The following is a 9395-nucleotide window of genomic DNA, read 5'->3' as shown; positions in this document are numbered from 1 at the left end:
AAAGGTTTATTCATGTGAAAATACCTCACCGATACATGTTTTTAAACACTTTCACACAGTGTGTTGGCCTCATGATTTATTTTCTCGGACAGGATAGGTGTGTTCGGCAGTTGAAGATGATGGTGGTTTAGTTGTTGTCTGTTTTACAATAGGAACAGAGGAGGTTGTTCCCACAGAAGCCTGACATCATAAAAAACACACAACAAGGTACCTGGGGGCTGATGAGGAGGGCGGAGGTGAGCGAACCGGTGAGGTGGGAGTCGGAGGGTAGGAGGGGTTGGGGGGGAGGTTTCATCTCAACCACCATTGGCTAAAGACAGCGCGGGGGACACACCTGTGAGCGCCAGAGGCTAGGGAGATTGGCTGCGACCTGAAAATTACACCTGTGGGGGAAAGGGGAGGAGGGGGCTCAGGCTACATGTAAACCAAGCCCTTTACAAATTCAGCCTCTGTCTTCTTGAGGAGCTTTACCGCCTAACACCGCCGACGAGAGCTCCTGGAAAAACACAAGTTCTGCTCGGGCAGCAGGAAGAGAGTTGACGCGCTTCAAACTGGTTGGTTTTGTTCCGGGGTTTGGCTCTGACTCTACGGCCGCATCTACGTGAAAGGGACGGCTTTTTTTCTTCCCAACAGCCACGCCAGAGGTCGACTGTCCTTCAGCAGGAGCAGGAAAGAGGAAGACTAGCCAACGGGGCGTCAAGAGCCCTCATACAATGATGCCTCTTGTCTTGGGTTTCTGGCTCGGTGACCACACCTGGGAAAGACAAGGTGAATTCACAAACGTGATCCCTTCTTTGTCTTCGTTCTCCATCTTTAGAACTTGAGCTGTCGTCATAACCTGTTGCTCAGTGACGGTAGAGTTAAAACTTTAAGGACATTTGTTCTTCGGCTAAGATCAGGAAATGTGAAGGCAAAGAAATTAGGTCATTGTACGAAGCCCTCTGCGATTGTGTGCTGATAAAGGAGGGTCTAGGTAGTTTCGATGGGAAGCGAAAATAATGTGTATCGAATTCCAGCTCCTTTTAACCAGAAAGAAAGAAGAGGAAACAATAGAAGCCAACGCTCATTCCTAAACTGGATAGACCAGTTGGGGCAGGTAAAGGCAAACTGCCAGACTTGTCAAAGGATATGAAGACAGAGGCTGACTCCTTCTTTTAGAGTGTTAAAATGTGCTTTACAAGGAGACATCCACGGTATGAAACAACTTTACAAATTAATAATCTAATAGTAATACCTGATTAGTTTAACATTAGTTTAACAATATGCGTTATGTATTAATATAAGTGTTAATTCATACGAGTTCAGAACTCATTAGGCAACTTTTCTCTACAACCTGTTGAACTGTAAAGCCTTAAGGTTATCTTGTAAGATATTCTCCACAGAATTTATTTCCACGGTTTACCTGTTACTGCTTTTCTTTTTTGGCTTTTTAAGCTAGAGATTTGAAATAATAATACATGTTTCATGCGCTTTTGAAATGGAAAAAAAAAAGGAAGTCTGTTATTAAGTGGATGTGTGTCGGACGTAAAATGTCTGCTCATCCGCTTTCCTTGCCTCTGAGGTTTGGCTGCATGTTAAGACAGACAGTAGCGTTGGACTTATCAGAGCAGAGAATTTCCACGAGATAAAAGGTATACATTATTAAGTTTTCTAGCCTTCTCTTAAGATATTTTTAAGCAGATGAGGACTGTTGCAGTCTGGGAAAGAGAAGGGAAAATGGAGGGAAAATGTCGACCATGTACTGTACAGCGGCGACTGCAGAGCGAGGTGGATGATTGTGATTGGTGGAAAGAGCAACATTTGTTTCTTTCATACACCTGAATAGCTGTAAGTCACATGAGTGCTAGTCGCCCTGCCAGTGTATGGCAACAGGGCGGGAAGTGCAGAGTAGAATTTCAACAGAAAGCAAGATTTAATGACTGGGAGGCCAGACGAAATGGTGGGCTGATTTTATGTTGTTTGTTCGTGTTGGAGTCACAGGTTTGAAATGAAAGGGGACTGTAGGTCTTATCACCTCATGGGGTTAGGTGCAATTTGATTCAGCTGATAGGGTGAATGACACTGCGTTATAGGCCAGGACCATTTTAAAAAGCTAATGCTATGCTAACGTTTTAAGAACGCTGTTTACCATTTTCATTAAGAAGCTATGATGATTAGATGGGCTAATTCAAGATGTTTTGAATATCTCTTACAGTTTCTCTCTTACTCTATTTTGGCATTGAATCAACTTTAACAGATGTAATGTTACATTTTGTGCCTCCAGTGATATGACATGACATGAATATGAAATTATTCATAGCAGTATGAATAATTGTAATTTTTTTATTTCTTTTTTCTTTTGTTTTTGAATAGTCATAAATGCAAAATGAACCAGTATGTAAGGGGGCAGGGTGGATAGGTAGCTTAAGTTAAAATATGTAAAAAGCATCAAGAAGAAAAGGAAAAGTCCAAATCCCTTTTGATAATCAAATTTGTTGAATATTTTAGTCCTTCATTTGAAATATTCAAAACAGAAAGGTGAGAGGAAACTGATCAAGGGGGAGGAGCTACAAACTCTAAAATGACAAACGTAAATCTAGTCCATCACTAAGTATACATTTAGAAACACAACCTAGTAGCAGCAGTGGCACATGGTTAATAAGCAGTATCATGGCCTAGATATCACAGTTACCAGGCTGCTCCTCAGTGGTCTGAAGGCCCAATTAGGTGGCGCTGAGATAAGGTCTGGAGTTAAATAAGGTTTTGGGTTTCCCTGCCATTGTTTTCTTACAAAGACAGCAACTATTGATTAAGGGCCAGGCCAGTTTACCTATCGGGTTGTTGACTTCACAACGGAGTCACATTCCAGCACAGAGGGCAGAGTTACCTGATCACGCCTCACTTCCAACAGGCAAAAAGCGTGGGCAGCCGTAAGACTCCCACTGCACAGAGCAGCATGTGCAACAATGGGGCACATTCTGCTGTATATAACCATGAGAGGAGCAGAAGAGGAAGTATTTGGACAAATGGAGGACATATTGAGACGAAGTTTGTTGGACGTCGGGGTTGGTTAGATATTTTGAAAGGTAAAACAGGACATGCTTTACTTTGATCAGGCACTGTTATTTTCACAGCTTGTTTCTACCAGCTAGAATTTTCTGGGCTAATCTTTTTTCACTCTTTCTTTCTCTCTCTCCCTCTTTTCTTCCTCAGAGGGCCTGCAGCACTGGTTTATAATGCTGATGATTAACTAAATAAAGTCTGGGAGAGCAGGTCTGCTTGGCTTTCTCATTTCATGGGGCCTGACTGACCAGGAGGAAGACGGAGCGTTCTCAGGCAGCAGGCTGGAAATTCAAGATCTTTTTTCTCTTTCTTTTTCAGCCCCCTCCCTCCAAACATACTCACTTTACTTTGGTTTTGTTACATTCTTTCCTTGGGGTACCTTTCATGACGGTAAGGTTACAGGTGCATTCTCCATTTTCCTTCTCCACCTTCTTTCCCTGAACTTTTCCCTCCCTTATACTCTCTTTTCTTTCTCTCTCCTTCTCCCTCCCCCCTCTCTCTCGTGCTCTACTTTTGCACTGCTTGCAGGATGACTAGAAACCTGTTCTTTCTTAATGAATTCAATGTCTCTCCTTTGCATTTGGGTTTCTGTTCTGAGAGAAATTTCATTGAAGATTTTAAGAAGAGAAGGCACAATCTCATTGCTTTAAACATTAGAACAAGAAAAAAAAATCTCTATTATTAACCTACACGTTTAAAAAAAAAAAAATATTGTATATCTAATGCAACTAAATATTCAGTATAATGGATACTTAGGATAACTGGATAATGGATAAAATATGTATTTAATGTTTAATTTAGAGAATAATAATGTACATTAAATGTCAGTCTGGGGTGTGAGGATTTCACGCGGCGTATCTGTGAATGATCCCTGTTATTCAGTAAACGAAGGCTGTTTCAGTGACCTTTTGCATACACAGTGTCGGTTCAGGTCGAGCTGAGCAGCATTCCATCAGCCTGTCATCACTCAGCAAACACAAAGACAACGGCCTGAGAGGTCCACCAGCGGAAAACAGAAAAAAAAATTGGCTTTTCCTTTCTTCCATTCCATAAAACATCTGTTGAAACGGACTTGACAACACTGCTTTATTACAGCCAGAATAGTATGTTGCAACTTAAAAACACAGTTCCTCATCTGCTGGGATATGAAACAGTTCCCTGAGGCCGATGTGCTTTTGACTCGGTGGCATTTTTGAGTGGATGTAGGCTACGCGACGTACGGTGTTTGAAATTAGTAACTGCCATGTATTGTGTGAAAAGCAGCCCTCCCAACCTTGCCGTGCCATAGATTTAGACTAGTCGGAACAGGTTTGGGCAATCATTAACAACTACTGTGGCCCAGTCTTCTGTGACAGCGAGTTTAAGCTGAAAACCCCAACCACAACAAGGGCTCAGCAATTATACTATGGAGAGGTGGTCTCCAAATATGCACTTCCCCTATTTACAATGCTGTTTTTGGGCAATACACGGCTCAGTTTTAGTTACAACTTTGTCACAATAAAACTACACAACTTGACTAGATTAGTGGAAAGGAAAAGCTGCATATTTTAGGTTATATTTTGTGTTGAATACTCACTTATTCCACACTTAGAGAGTTCCACTTTTTTCTTGTAGACAAAGGTATTTAAGGTTAGGTTTACTGCTCACACCCAAATCTGATGTCACATTCATTCATTCATTCATTAACCTTTAATAACTGGCACAGATATCACATTTTGTTGCTGTATGTTGTACACTTTAGGAGCGTAGTAATGAGATGTTTCGTGTTTGGGTGATTATCTCCATCTTACGAGGCAGCATTGGATATCATCACTTTCTCTAATACTGCCTGGTAATGATGATGATAGTCATCTGCGGACTACAACCGGACAAACCACTTTAGCAATGTTAGCAGCAACGTGCTCCTGGCCTGGGCCCTGGAAACGGCTGAAATACTTGAAGCAGCAACAGAAATGGCTCTCAGGATCCATCTTACCTGACAGTGCTGGATTGTACGACTGTTGTTCTAACACTGTCTGGTAACGATGTTTTCTGGGTGACTTTGGTCTCCGGTGTGACTGTGGGATAGTTGCCCATCAAATGTTAAATCCAAACATGTTAATGGTTGTTGAAATTGGTAAGACTCCTTTGACGTCGTCATTGAAGGGTAAACGTAATAAGCAGGGTTGGCTCTGTATCATGGGGTAGCATGGCTGGAAAATATTTGTTAGGTGTGTCACTTTTTACTCTGAAGTTCATTCCAAGAAAAGTTTAGCCTTGTGTTTACCATACACTTGGCTTTATAGATGCCACAGGCTGTATGTCGATCAGTCAAAAAGATAAAAGAAAAGTGGCACAGATGATGTATGGTGTTGACAGACTGGGCATTAGTTAAAAATACATGAACATTTATGTCTGAGCCTTTTATTTAAAAAACAGTTTGAGATGACTATTGTTGAAGGATTCCTGTGGGAAATGAGAAAGAGCAGATCTTTTACGCAGTAATGGTTCTAAGGTCAGCATTTATGTTTGCTTACTTCCCCATGTTTTTTTTTTTTTTACTTTTATGGCAACCCCACCCCACCCAAGTTAAAGAATAGCAGTCGGTTGATGGTTCCACCGGTCCTGCAGGGCCTTATTTCCTTGTTCCCTCCCCTGAACAGTGCTGGTATTTGTGTTGTGTGGCAGTGATTGGTCCAGCTAGCCTTACCTGCGTGGCACATCCTGAAACTGACACATGAGCTCACCTGAGAGTGCTTGACTGTTAAAAAAACTAAACAAAAACTGAGCTACAGACGCTTTGGCCTCCTCCCAGCTTTTCAAACTTTTATCCGCGGACAATAAAATGAAACCTTAGTGCTTTAGGTAGACAAAAAATGGAGTCTCTACAACAAAAATGGACTTTACTTAGTGTGTTAGGTATGTTACAAAGTAAAACTTATACTGATGTCTCACGTCTTTGATTTAAAACAGTGGAGCTTAAATATTACTGAACTGAAGACAGTGAACAATTTTCATCAATGTCTGGACTAAAATGGGAATTTAATGGGTAAAGCCTTCAAACAGACATGAAAAACAAAGGCAAATAATAGACATGGAGCAAACCGAAACCTAGTGTTTGTTTAAGGAGGGAGAATTACCCCGCAAATATTGAGCCACACCTTTATTTGCCCACCCAGCTCCATTATCCAAGCACAGAAACATTAAATAGTTTTTTTTCCTCCAGTTGTCCCTTTTCTCTGTGTTTGCGTCACATATTTGTGTATTAATGTAATAATGTAGAATCAGAAAGAATTTACCAAGCTTACTTTGCTTCTTTCCTTGGTCTGTTTAGTCATAGCTTTCTCTGCATGCTTGGCCAATTTAAATGTACAAATGAATCAACAAAAGAGGAACTGCTCATTTCAACCTGTTTCTGCTGGACTGTTCTGTTTCTTCCAGCTCTCTTCTTCCTCTTTGCACAGGTGAAAGCTCAGATGTCATCCTTCCAGCCTGTTGATAGGCGTCTTACCAGACATGGTTAGATGTAATTACTGGTGTCTAATACTGTCTGGTAATGCCGTCCATTAAATGGCATTACCTTCTGCTCTCTTACTTCCCCCTCTCTTGCTCTCGTGCACCTGACATGCAGTGTATTGACAAAGGGCAGTCTAGGGAAGCACATCAACATATTCATAGTAGAGGCAGATGGGGCTGAATTATGATGACTATGAAACTATGATCCTTGCACTGGAAGATTGATTGAGTTCTTGGGGTTTCTTCCATGTGACTTGAGTCAGAGTTTCTCCATTGAGCAGCAGTCCAGAGGAGAAGACAGTTCTACTTACAGTCGGCTTTCTTGATGAATGCTGCGCTGTAAATTAGTTTCTAGCAAGAATGTTAATGTGAATGCCGTGTAAAAAAAAAATGGTTATATAAAATGCTGTGACTTTTATCTGTTGAAAGATCTGCTTTCTTCCTCTTACCGCAATAACTAAATTCCTTCTGGGGACTTGGCTTTTCTCCAGGTACAGTAGAACAATGCACACACTTTTTGAGACTTCATTATCTATGACACACTCTGTACATAATTTTAACTGTATTTACTGTGATATGATGTTACGAAATGTAAAGGAAAAGATTAAATAAATGGGATAAAATATGAAATGTCTCTCTTGTTCATTTTCTCTTTCTAAACACATTTTCAGAATCATTTTTTAAAACAGTTTATTTAGATCTCCTGTGCGCTGGCCCTTTGTAGCAGATTCTCTGGTCATTGTGAACTCTTCCCTCGGCCAGACCCGAATGCTGAGCCCCAGTCAGGTGTGGATCAGGTTACCACTGAACAGAGCTTCTTTTTAAATGCCTCAATTTACCAATGAGGTCCCCCCATCAGCTAAGCCCTCATTGTGTCCCAGTCTATGGCAGTACACAGTAGGCTAGCTCAAGGCCTGTTTTTACTGCCAGGTCTGGAGCGACTTACAGTAGGCTGATTTTGCCTACTGAAATCCATACACTTAGTCTATATGGTCACTGGTTACATTTGTGGACTTTTTTCTCTCCCTATCACTCCCTCTCACAGCAACACACACAGAGCCAATAGCATGGCTATGGTGTTTAATTAGACCTGTTAGCTCAGGGGTTCAGTTGACTGGTTAAACCCAGCTCTGATTTTATCAGTTGGAACACAAACACAAAAGCCATTTAGCCATTTAACATAACAGGCCTCAGGCCTCATTGATCTCCCATGCTGGGGAGGCTCACATTTGTGCTTTTTCACAAAAAAAAAGAGTCTGTCACTCCCAGAAATATTACACCCCTTACATCAATATCCTAGACATTTAGAGTCTCTGTGTGTTCTTTTTACTTGACAAACACTTTATGGGAAATATGTTCAGTAATCCAGCAATCTGTCCTTTAGTTAAATATATAGCTTATTAGCATTATTAGCCTGTTTCATGCTAACAGGCCATTCATCAGTTAACAAGGGAGTGAAACAAACTTTACACATTAAAACTTGCATAATGTAACATGTATGGAGAAAAATGGGCCTAAGAAAAAATGAAGTTAAATATGTTTACCTGTAGTTGGAGCAGTCTGTTTTCTCCGTCCTAGTATATTAAATTGTCATAAACTCTGTGATTCATGGGTGATTAAAAATGGTTTCCTGTAACAGCTTAAACAAATAAAGAATCAAATCCTGAGAAAAAGCTTACTTAATCATTAATCTCTGTCCAGCATTCACAGCAGAGTCAACTTTCATAGGACTGTGATCAAGACACAAAATGGAATTACAATGCAGAGAAACATCATTTTATCAATTCATTCTGTCAGCCTCTATAATGTACTATCATAAGTATCTGTATTTAAAGGATAGTTAGTTATTTCATATTACCATATATATATATATATATATATATATATATAGCAATATTTTCACATGTCACACTGTGACCACCACGCATTAAATAATAACATTAATGATGGTTGAATTCAGTTCGATGATAAATTAAAGATGTCTGCTGTGCTATTAATATCGGTGCTGGCTCAAGCATGCATAACTAAACCCAGTTTAACTATACATTGTATACTTTTTTTTGGTGGAGCAAGAATGCTGTGCACACCTATCCTGAGTTTTACAGTTTAGTATTTGTTCAGTATCAATGAAAGATGTGGGTTATTGGGCCACAAACAACAGGTAGCCATCTTGAACGTATGTAATATATCAATGTGGGAAGAGCACCTAAATTCAGAAGTGAGTAACAATAAGAAGTTTATCATTTTCCTTTATGTGTACCAAAATAGAAGTAAAATTGCTGGCAAAAAATCTTCATAGGTAAAAGTAACATTTTTAATTTATTTAATTAATTAATTGGGGGATGTTGTGTTACTGTAACTAAACCATTTACCTACATGTGGTCTTTTTTTGTGTTAAACCAAAAAGATGTGAATATAGTTTGATATTTGTATGTGAGTTTCTAATACGTAAGATAAAGTACAATTCTGAAATGTACGTCTTTATATAATCGGTGATAAAAAAAGTAATAAAAAATCCCAATCCATGTTATTAAGTAGTGCTACGACTTACACAAAGTGGATGGCATATTCTAGCATTAGTGATAAGGTGAAGCATTTACTGTTGCCAAAATGAACAGTTTTTTTTCTACACTGACACTGATGTCACAATCAACATCACTGTAAATGTTCTAGTGTTTTCATCCCCTCAGTTGGTTATTGTTTACTTTGTGATGTACATGGTTTTATGTTGCAGCAAGGAAAGACACTAAAGTTAACACATGTCAGTAAAACATAATAAAAAATAACCACTTAAAAAACTCCACCGTACAGTAACAGAAGGTAACTGTAATTAGTTACATGCCCCCTTGGTGACGTCA

The 9395-nt window shown here is 39.7% G+C and overlaps 1 long non-coding RNA gene across 2 annotated transcripts; it reads left to right on the top strand.

Annotated features, from left to right (window-relative positions):
* The first annotated feature begins 431 nt into the window (after positions 1-431).
* LOC122883561 lies at positions 432-7167 on the top strand. 2 transcript variants are annotated; one of them, XR_006379660.1, is made up of 2 exons: positions 432-768; positions 3193-7167. It is a non-coding gene; the product is annotated as an uncharacterized LOC122883561 (long non-coding RNA). The 2 variants fall into 2 exon arrangements; XR_006379661.1 differs by having other exon boundaries at positions 2891-7167.
* Positions 7168-9395: the final 2228 nt, after the last annotated feature.

The sequence above is a fragment of the Siniperca chuatsi genome, linkage group LG10 (genome assembly GCF_020085105.1).
Source record: "Siniperca chuatsi isolate FFG_IHB_CAS linkage group LG10, ASM2008510v1, whole genome shotgun sequence".
In the NCBI taxonomy this organism is placed as follows: Eukaryota; Metazoa; Chordata; class Actinopteri; order Centrarchiformes; family Sinipercidae; genus Siniperca; species Siniperca chuatsi.
This window is presented reverse-complemented; position numbering and strand designations above follow the sequence as displayed.